We start from the raw sequence: 11,700 nt of genomic DNA, 5'->3' as shown, positions 1-11,700 counted from the left end.
GACCTTCAGTTGCAGAGAGAGGCGACAGCTCAGATCGAGGAGGAAACGCGCCGGAGTAGTGGCTGTCGGCCGAGGACGGAAATAGGTAAACGGCGATGTGGTGTCTGTGGGAACACTGGTCATAATGCGCGAACATGTCAGTTTATTGAAGAAACATCTAATGAAGAGGTTTCTGAGTAGTTTGAACTCAATTGATTCTATAAATGTGCTGTGGTTGCGGTTGGGTGATCGCTTCGCTTGTCTGATCGCTTCGCTTATCAACCACGTTAGTTATATAACCTTATTAACCTTAAACTTAGAGCTATTAATATATTTAATAAGTAATAATAATATAGTATATTACCTTAGTAGTAAATTATTATTAGCTTTCTATAGCTAGCTTAAGTTAAAAGTATTATATATTTAGTAGCTAAATAGTAAATCTATAACTTAAGTACCTCCAAAGCTTACTACTTGAATTTTATATAGTTTATCTTAAGGTATTAATAGTTTTAATTAAGTTAGAAAATACTAGACTTTTATTAATACTTAAACTAAGTTATTTATAGTAAGGTTATCTAAGTAGTAGCTTTAATTTACTATATATATATATATATATATTAATACTAAGTCATAGCTATTTACTTTAAAGTAATATACTAAATGTTATATACTTAGCTAATTATAGCTTAAGCGTTTTTATAGTTTAGTTTATTATCAGTATCATTAAATTTTATTACATACTTACTTTAGTTGTAGCTTATTCTTAATTTATACCTTTATTTAATCTTAAATAGTAATAATTTTATAGCTTTATTAAAGAGATAAGCTTATATAAAGTCAGCTATAAGTAGTAAATTACTTTAGTTATTTATATACTTACTAACTAAAACCTATAATATTACTAAAAATATGAATTTATGACCTCTATTTATCTATCTATTCATAAATAACTTATTATAGAGAGGCTAATTGATATACTAATAATTTAATAAAATCTATTTCAGAAACTTAAAATAAACTAAGCTTTATAGTTTAATATAATTTTATTAAGGAAACTAAAACATAATAATATATAATAGAATAATATCTAAGCTATATCCTTTATAATAACTATCTTATAGTAAGAAACTAAAACTAAATACTTAGAAAGATAGTAAATTATAACTTAAATAGTATTAAAACTATAATAATACTTTAGTAAAGCTATAAAATCTGTTATGATAAACCACTAAAGCTGTATAAAGATTAATAGTAATCTTAGTTCTCTTAGAGTTACTTATATCTTTTAGCTTCTAAGCTTTATAGTAAGTATAATAATTATAAATATATTACTTAATATCTCTAGTTAAACTTTATTAGTAATATTAATTTTAATAATTCTAGTAGTTTTATTATAGCTTAAGTATATCAGAAGCTACTATTTATAAACTTCTTATATAATATATATATAAAGATTTTCCTCTAATAGTATTATCATATAGCTATCTATTAGTAGTAGCTTTTCTCCCTCTTTAATTACTTAATATTTTAAGTTTTTACTAATTAAAACGTAATAAACATTAAAAATTAGTATCTCTAGGTCCTTATTTAGCTATAGAATATATTTAAGTAATAGCTAGCTTTGTAGTTTACTTATAAGCTTAAGAGTACTAACTATAAGTTCTGAAGTAATTCATATAATAGTTAATATCTATTATAGTTCTTCTAAAACCTCTAAGGATAACATAGAGGGCTTTCGTATAACTTAAGTCCTATTAGTATTTTTAATATCTTTTTAAGTATATAGGTCTTCTATTTTTTGTAATAATATATCTATTAATATATATTTTTAGTTTAGTTATTATTAAATCATAAAATTCTAATTAGATAGTAAGCCTATCTATCTAGCTTACTTTATATTTAGAAGCTATTTAGTTATAAAAAATAGAAAAGCTCAATAATCTATAATTATATTAAAATATTAAGCTATAGATATTAGTTTTATATATTATTCTTCTAGCACTAAGATAGTTATAAGTATCTTATAGTTATAAATCAAGTAATTTATTTCTATAAAACTTATAATCTTAGAGAAAAAAGCTATAAAATACTAAAAGTTATTATTAAGCTACTACTATAATAAGGTAATAATGTAAATAGAAATAGATACCTTTTCTATATATATAAGTAAGTTTAAGTTTTAATATTATAAAATAAAAGCTTAAAATAGAATAGCTTTTAAACTTTTAAAGCTTTTTTTATAATTACTAATCTATTTATATTTAATACTTTTAATTATAAGTTAGTTTAATAATTAAGCTATTCTATTATAATCCTTAATAAAATATCTATAGAAGTTATTAAACCTAAAGAATAATTATATACTTTTAATATTTTCAAGTAGTTACTATATTCTGATAACTTCTACTTTTTCTAAGTTAAGCTGTAAACTTTCTATAAATATAATAAATCCTAGGTAATTTATCTAAGAAATATTAAACTTATACTTCTTAATATTAGCTTATAATCTTATTTTATATAGCTAGTTTAGTATTTTAGTAATATATATTTATAATATTTTATGACGTTATCTAAATAGATTAAGATATTATCTACTTATATTATATAAAAATCATTGAAATATTCTACTAGAACCTTATTTATATATTGTTAATATATTAAAAAGCTATTATCAAGCTTTAAAAGTAATACTAAGTACTTATATATATTAAATTACGTTTTAAATATTATGATGTTTTTATAGCTTTTAGTAATATAGATCTTATAAAAAGCTTATCTAATATTAAGCTTCAAATGAATTTTAGCTTTATATAAGTATATAAATATATTCTCTATTAATAGTAATAAATATTAATCTTTCTTAGTTTTAGTGTTTAGTTAATAGTAGTTAATATATTACTACAAGCTAATATTATAGCTTCTAGCTGTTCACTATAATTTTTACCTACTTAGAGCAATAGACCTCTTAACTCTATACCTCCTAATAATATATATTGCCTTTAGTTATATAATCCCTAATAACCACCTAAATCTCTAACTATATCCCTCTCTTAACCTTAGCTGTACTTATATGTGTACGTCATACGAGATAACTTTACTATCTTTAACTTTAGTTTAGTAACGATGTGGTTTGTAATTACTTAATTACTTAATTACTAACTACTAAACTATTAACCTATCCTCTCTCTTATATATCACTTATGTTGCTAATACTACTATCCTTATTACTACTTTGCTATCTACTATTTATTACTATTATTATAGTCTTTTTTTTTAATTAAGCTAGCTAACGCCTTCATAGCTATACTATTATTAGTAACGCTCTCTCTATTAGTTAGTATAAGCGGTACTTACTAATATTTATAGGTTATTTTGCCTTAAGGAATACTTAATATTAGCGTACTACTTAGAAGCTTTAGAAGGCTACCTCTGCTTTAGTATTATAGAGGGCTTATTTAATTAAAGAAGGGCTACTCTATAAGGTATATAAGTACTCTATCTACCTCTATAACTAAGTTTATATACTTACTATTAATTAAGTTATACGTCGTAAGGTCCCTTATAAGGGTATTAATAAGAGCTCTCTTAAGCGTTATTCTAACTATATACTCTTTATATATCTTAGATTATATAAGGAAAGAGTAGGTTTTATTAATCTAATTAATATTAAACTTTATAGTAAGTATTTATATATTCTTTATATTAATAAGTATACTAGGCTTAAGGTATCTATATATAGGGTTAGGTGCTAATATTATAAAGGATTCTTATAAGTTATAAAGTAAAGAAGAAGAAGAGGGAAAGGTTTAAGGCTTTATATATAGTAGCAGAGCTTTTTATACTTCTAGCTATAAGACCCTTAATAACCCCTTTAGCCCTAATATAATCAGCCCTACTATATATAGCGCTGCTACTGCTAGCCTTACGCTATATAGCTAGCGTTCTTACTATTCTACTAGTCTATTTAGCTAGGGCGTGCGTTCGACTTTATGTAGTGATATTTAGAAGGTTTACCTATTAGTAGGAATATATAGGGTTTCTATACTATTTTTCTTGATTAATAGAGAGTATAGGTTAAAATGCTTATATAGTGTTTCTAGAATTATACCTGCGTATAGAGTAAATCTTGCTATAGTTCTTTTATAGGGGGGCTATATTATAACTATAAACTTAATAATCTACTATTATATTTATAAATAAATAGAGTAAATAAAGCTCAAGAAATATTACGTATAATAATAAATCTTTTATTTAGGTTATCTTTTAGGTACTTTTAGGTTACTTCTAGTTCTTTTAGTAATTATTTATAGACTAATAAGTATTATAATTTATTCTAGCTACTTTTTATAAGCTGAATCTTATAATTATATAGCTAGTATAGTATTAGTTTATTACTAATAGCTTTACTAAAGATATCTACTCATAGTTATAGTTCTAGTAGTAGTTTCTCTCTAATTAGGCGTCAGGTTTCCTCTATATCGTTATAAAATATATCTTTTATAGTATATTTCTTAGCTTTCTTATTATTAATTAGCTTATTAAGTTTATATAGTGATATAACGTTAAGTTTTATAACTTTATACTTTATTTAGTATTTACAAAATAGTATATTAATAATTAGATTTAGTGTTAGCTTAACAAATATAGCCTTAAATAGTAATAGATCTTATAGCTATAATAGGTATTTTTCTTTATATTAGATAGTTTGACTTTATAAAGTATATTCTATTTTATCTATAGATATAGTAGTATCTTTATATTATATATAGAATAGTAATTTAAGCTATTTAAATATTTTAACTAGCTAGAATGCTATTTTTTTATTATCAGCTATAGTGTTTATTTCAAAAGCTTTGTAATAGTACTTTGTATTAAGCTAATGTTTTAGATCTATTGTATTAAGTACAAGTAGATCTTCTATTTACTATATAACAATTAATAGAAAATCCTTAAGTAAAGGAATATTTTTTAGCTAGCTAAAGTGCTAGTGGTATATATTTAGGAATATTATATAATACTTAAAGTACTTATAGTTAAATATTAAGTTATATTATTTAATATTAAGCTATAAAAAAGGTATCTTCAAAAGTATTCTATACTTAATATATAAATCAATAGTTTATACTATATCTATAGTATCTCATTATTCTCTATTAAATCTAAATATAAAGATAGATTATTATAATATATACTAAGGAGCTTAGTAAAAGTCCTTTAGTAGTATTTATAAGTATAAGTATATAAATCAATAACCATTTGCTTTAATATTAAGTAATATATATATAAGGATACTATATTTATTACTTATTATAATAAGTTCTTTCTTAAAAAGCTATCTACCTATTAAGTATTATAAGTTAATAGATAAAGGTATAAGGTATATATTTTCTATATCATTATTCTCCTCTAGCTAGAAGTCTATTTTAATTAGAGGCTTTAGTTTTTTAAGCTATTGTAGTAGCTTTTAGTAGGTTTTTTAAGTTTTATAATATTTATAATAACTTTCTTTATAAATTACTCTCTAAAGTAATATCTTAGCTTACTATAGCTATAGTAAGTGCTGGAGGCTTTTAAGGTCTTATATAGCTTAGTGTTTATATAGGTTTTAGTTGTATTAATATTAGTATATATTTTACTAGTACTAAAGCTAGAACTAAAGCTAATAGTAGCAGTAGAGCGTAATTTAATATTAAGAGTAATATAAGTAGTATTAAAGTAGCTTTTATTCTTTTTATAATTAGTATTTATAATATTAGTAACTTTAGTAATATAATCTCAATATTAATAGAAGTTATACTACTTCTTAATAAGGTATTAGTTAATATCTATATTTTAAGTTTATAGTAATAACTTACTATAAAATATATAGTATTAGTAGTCTTTATAAACCTTAGCTTTATAAGCCTTCTAAATAAAAAGGTTATATTATACTTAAATATTATTATATAAGATAGTAATCTTATTAAGGTTATAATAAATATCCTTAATATGTATAGTATTAGTATAATTATTCTTTAGCTACTTAATTAGAGCTTTAGTAATTTAAATTTTAGTAATATAAATAAACAGTAGTAATACTAAATTAGTAGTATTATTATTAATACAGGAGGTCATATAGTTTAACCTTTTACTATTAAAGTAGTCACTTATAGCTTTAAAGTATGTTTTAATATAATATAGCTAGAAGTTAAATATAAAGTTTTTATGATTATATTTATTTTAAATACTAATGAAAATAGGAACTTGAGTAAGTTTAAGTAAAACTCAAAAAGAAGTTTTATTAGATATTGTTAAAATAGATATTTTCTTATATAGGTAGTAGTTATTATTCTTAACTAACTAAAAGTAGTAGGTTAAAGTAGTAATTATAGTATTACTTATATTTTGAAGGGGTATTAGTATATTAAAATAGTTACATAAGCGTTTAGGTAAGTAGGATAGGCTATATTTAAGGGAGATATTAAAGCATATAATAAGTTTCATAGATAACTACTTATTAAACTCTCTAAGTTTTAAAACTTAGGTCTAAAGAGTAGTTTTCTCTATAATAAAAGTATTAACTTATTACTAAAAACTATTATTTTAAGCTTTAAAAGTAATAACTTTATACTAACTACTATTATCAAATAGGTTTATAAGTAACTAAGTAGTATATTTAGCTTTTGGTATAGTTATTTTACTATTTAGAGCTTTATTTTAAGCTGAAAAGGTTTTAATCTTAGATTATAAAGAAGCTTCTTTAGTAGTACTTTTAAAGGAAGTATTTATTATAAATTTATTAAAAGTATCTATATAAAACTTAACTTATACCATTTACTAATGAAGGGACTTAATATTATTAGCAATATGAATAAAGTTAGTATAAAGCGTTTAGGCTTCTTAGTTTTAAACAGTATACTATTTAACCTAACTAGTAACTTAAGGAAAGAGGTTCTTAAGGTTATCTTTATATACTTTCTTAAAAGCTTATTAATCCTATAAATACTTATTATTATTACTAAAAAGGTTAAAGTTTTTAATAATAAGGTTATTACTATTAAACTACTTATATATAATTTTTATATAGTAAATATAGTCAGTAGTAGTAATCTTAAGTAAAAAGTTCTTAATAAGCTATATTTAGATAGAACATTTAAGGTTTATAGTAGTAATCTCTAATATAAAGCTTTAAGCGCCCTTAAGTATTTTATATATATAATATTAGTACTCTTTTAGCTATTTTAGAAGCTTAAGTACCTCCTATATATTTAAGATAAAGTATAAGCTATTTATAATATTATAGCTATAGTAGTACTTAATAGAGCTATCCTTATTCTTCTTAGTGTTGTAAAGGGGTATATAATTAGTTAGATGAATAGGAATATAATAAAATAAGGTATATTATTAACTATATTTATAGCGTTTCTTAGTTAGGTTACTTTTAACTATATATATAAGGTTTATAAGTGCGCTTAGTGCGCTTACTACTAGTTATATACCTAGGTATATAACGCGCTCTAAAGTAGGTATAGCGCTAGTGCTATAATATAAAGTTAAGTTTTTAGGTTTTATAATATATTATAAGTTAATACTTATATATTAAAATACATCTTAAATTATTCCTCTTTAGTTTTATTAAGAGACTTTTAGTTTATTAATATATAAAGATTTATATTATATAATAAAATATTTATAAATATTAATTTATTTTATAACTTAAATCAAAGTCTTATTAAGTTTAATATCTAGATATTTTATATAATTTCTTTTTTTCTTTTTTTTCTTACTAATTTGTTTCTTTATATAAACAAGAGCAACTTAATATATTATAATACTGTTCTCTTAAATTTACTATTAATATTTAGTTATGCTTTAGATTATAATAATAGATCTATTAATATGTTATTTTATTTTATATCTAAAAAGTTCTTTCTATTTAAAAACTTAGTTCTTAAAGGTTTATACTATTTAGAAAACTTTATAATAAGTTTTATTTGTAAGATAAAACTTAAATAGCTTTTCTATATATTTATTTTTAATTATTAAAAGCTATAAAACTTCTAAACAAGTTTCTAAATAATTAAATCGATCTTAAGAGATATATTAATATAATATTTATTTTTCAATTTAGGGGGTTTTTATAAAATAACTTATTATAAATAAGTTATAAAATAATTGTTATATCTTAGATAACTTAGCTTCTTAATTTTAATTTCTTAAGTATTTTAAACTAATTACTTAAAAGCTTTTTAGCTAAAATATTTGGTTTATAAATATTAAAGATAAATATTATTTTTTGATATAAGTTTAAAGTTATAAAAAGGTTACTTTTAAGAAATTATAATTACTAATTATATATTATTTATAACTCTTAAATAGCATATATTAAGATAGGTTTATAATATAAATAAAGTAAAATAATTAGGGATAAGTTTGTATTTAAAAAATAAGATATTACTAATACATAAGTATTTAAAATAAAGTTTTAGCTTTTCTATAATAGATCTTATTAATATATCTATTTAATTACAGATTAATACTTTTAAAAAAAGATTTTAAGATAATCTTAATTTTAAAACTTTTAATATAAAACATGTTCTTGAAAATAAAATCTTCTATTTATTCTCTATTAAGTGTAAAAAAAGCTTTATAAAGAGCCTTTATACTTATTTTATAAATTGTTAAAATTTAACTCTTTATAATAATCTTTTTAAGTTTCTTAAGTAATTTATAATCTTATAAATAGTTTAAGTTATTAAAATTATAATTTAAAACTATAATATTATAAACTAAAGAGAACTATAAAAAATTATCATTTGTTTTATTTATATTAAAAATAAACTTAAATTTTTCCCTAAAGTTTTAAAAGCAATTAAGCTTAGAAATAGTAATATAAATATATTAATAACTGTATTATTAAGATATATAATATCTTTAGTAATATATCTTTCTATTCTTATAATATGTTTTAGTTTACGCTATTTTTTATTTATAAAGTTTTAATAAATTAGTTTCTATTTTTTGAAACATAGCTTTATTAGATTTATTATTTAATAAGGTATATTTAGTATTAAGACTTTATACTTAGAAATAGCTACTAAAGTTTAGAAAGTTAACTTAAATCTTTATAAAAACCTTCTTAATTACTTACTTAAGCTTATTACTAAGGAATCTAGCTTTTATAGTAGCTTAATTAAAAAGTTAAAACTAAAACCTATATTTAGCTTTAAAGATTAGCTAAAAGCTTTGAAAAGTAAATAATACAAACTTAATAAAAACTTAAACTTTAGAGAGGTTATATTAAACTAAGCTTTACATACTTAAAATTTAATTGAAGTTAAAATAGAAAACCTAGCTTTTATAAAGAATACTAACAGAATAGAGAATATAATTTATAATAATAACCTTAATCTTATAACCTTTATTATTAATATTAGATAAAAAGATTATTTAGGATGAAGCTTAAATAAAGTTAAAGATATATAAGTTAAGATAGAAAACTCATAAAGAGGATTTTATGATACTAAAGTTAAAAGAAGAATTGGAAAACTAAAGTTATTTAAAGTAAATAAACTTAGTAACTTAACTTTAAAGTAGTTCTTTATTACTTTAAATAACCTAATTAAAGGTATCATTTAAACTATATAATCTTGAGATACCTTTTTAATTTTAATTATACTCAATAGAAAGAAAATACCTAATATATATATAATAAGCTAAATAAGTTTAGAGAAAAGATTATAATTATACTTAAGTTGAATCAAAATTAGTAGAAAGACTAATTACTAGCTAAAAAAGTAGAAAGTATAAACTAAAAGCTAAAAAGTAGATTAAATATATAAAATGAAGCTAAGTAGAATTTTTTTTCTTTTTGATATATAGAAAACTTAAGAGATATATAAAAAGAGGTTAAGTTTTTAGAATTTTTAGTAGTTTTAACTTGAAAATATAGAGCTAAATAGGTATTTTTGCAAGTATTAAGTATTATTATAACAGAAAATAGTTTATAGAAATAAACAGAAGCTTGTTTAATTTATAATAAAAAAGACTAAGTAGATAAATAAGAAATATATTTATCTGTATATTTTTCCAATTTGTTTAATAATTTCAATAACTAATTCTTTAAGAATACTTTAGGATCTTTTAGTTAAGCTTATAGTAAAAACTTACTAATCTTTATATTTCAAAAACTAAATAAAAATAAGTATTTTTTAAAGCTTTTCTAGCTTTAGTTAGCTCTATTTTTTATTCTTTTTTTTAATTTCTATTATACTTCTTTAGTTATTTAAAACTAAAATAAAGTAGAATACTATAAGAATAATAGTAATACTACTAAACTACTTCTTAATAGCTTATTTTCTCTTAAAAGATTATATAATTTAAGATATAAAAAAATTAGAAAATATAGATAAAGTATAAGTTTATTAAGCTTATGCTTATATATTTACTCTTATATCTCTTATAGTTAGCTAGAAATCTAAAATATATAAGTATTTAAGTATTTTTAGGGTTTTTTTCGCTTAAAGTAGAGTATTTAGTATAATTAATAAGTTTTCTCTCTTACTTTATTATATTATACTTTTAAGATATTAGCAGTCTAGTTAACCTATATAACTAGGTATTATAGTTTACTCTATACTTATTTTTCCCTTATAATTTAAACCTAATAGTAGCACTTTAACTTATACTTGATTTTAATAAAGCAAATAAATAAACTCAATATAACTAGTTATTAACGCTCAGCTTAACTTATCTCTAGCTATATAGAAGAAAGTAGGTAGGTAGGTAGTAGGTAGTAAAGTAGCAAAACATACTAATAAGAGCATTATTTATAATATAGCTAGAGCTTAGTAATAGCTTAAACTTATATTTAAAGGTATGAACTTTATAGTATAACTTTTTACTACTATAGCTAAAAAGGTTCTTATAGCTATAATATGAAAGTTTAACTATTTAAATAAAGCTTTAAGCTTATTCTTTATATTTTCCTATATATATAATAACTTTATATAATATCTTTCTCCTTTCTTATACCTAGATATAAGTTAAGTAAAGTTACTTTAGATAATCTAATTTATAAAACTAAAGTAAATAAAATTAAAAGCTTTAAATATAGTAACTTTTTCTATACTACTAAGAAGACTTTATTTAAATTTACTTAAAAATACCTATTTAAAATAGGTAATAAGTATAATATATTAAAGTTATATAGCTTTAAGATTTAATATAGAGATAATTAAAGCTACTAATAATAATCCTAATATTTATAAATATTTTATAGACTTCTTTAAGATACTTAAGGTAGCTTAAGAGGTTAGTAGGTTTGGAAAAGTAAATATATTAAGAGTATAGCTAATAGTAGTAAGGCTATCAAGACTGCATAATAAGGTAGAATATATTATCTAAATCGTATAATAGTATAGAGGCCTTAAGGCCTTTACGCCTAATAGAGTAGTATAGACGTCTAAATAGTAGAGGAGAAGAAGATAAATATAGATTAAATATAGCATAGAGATAGAAGTAGCTAAAGGAAGATAGTTAACTTAGCTTATTATAATATTTAAAGTCCTATTAGACTAACTAATGGAGAAGTATAGAGGGTAAGATAATATCTAAGTCTAAACTACTTATAGTTATATAACCTAAAATTTATTAAGAGAAAGTAAGAGGACTAATCTAGCTTTTATAGTTAATACTAGTTAAATTTCATAATATAAGGCTAGCAGCCTTTATACTTTT

Source organism: Colletotrichum chrysophilum, assembly GCF_026319265.1.
Source record: "Colletotrichum chrysophilum strain AFK26 chromosome Unknown scaffold_16, whole genome shotgun sequence".
Lineage (NCBI taxonomy): Eukaryota > Fungi > Ascomycota > Sordariomycetes > Glomerellales > Glomerellaceae > Colletotrichum > Colletotrichum chrysophilum.
This window is presented reverse-complemented; position numbering follows the sequence as displayed.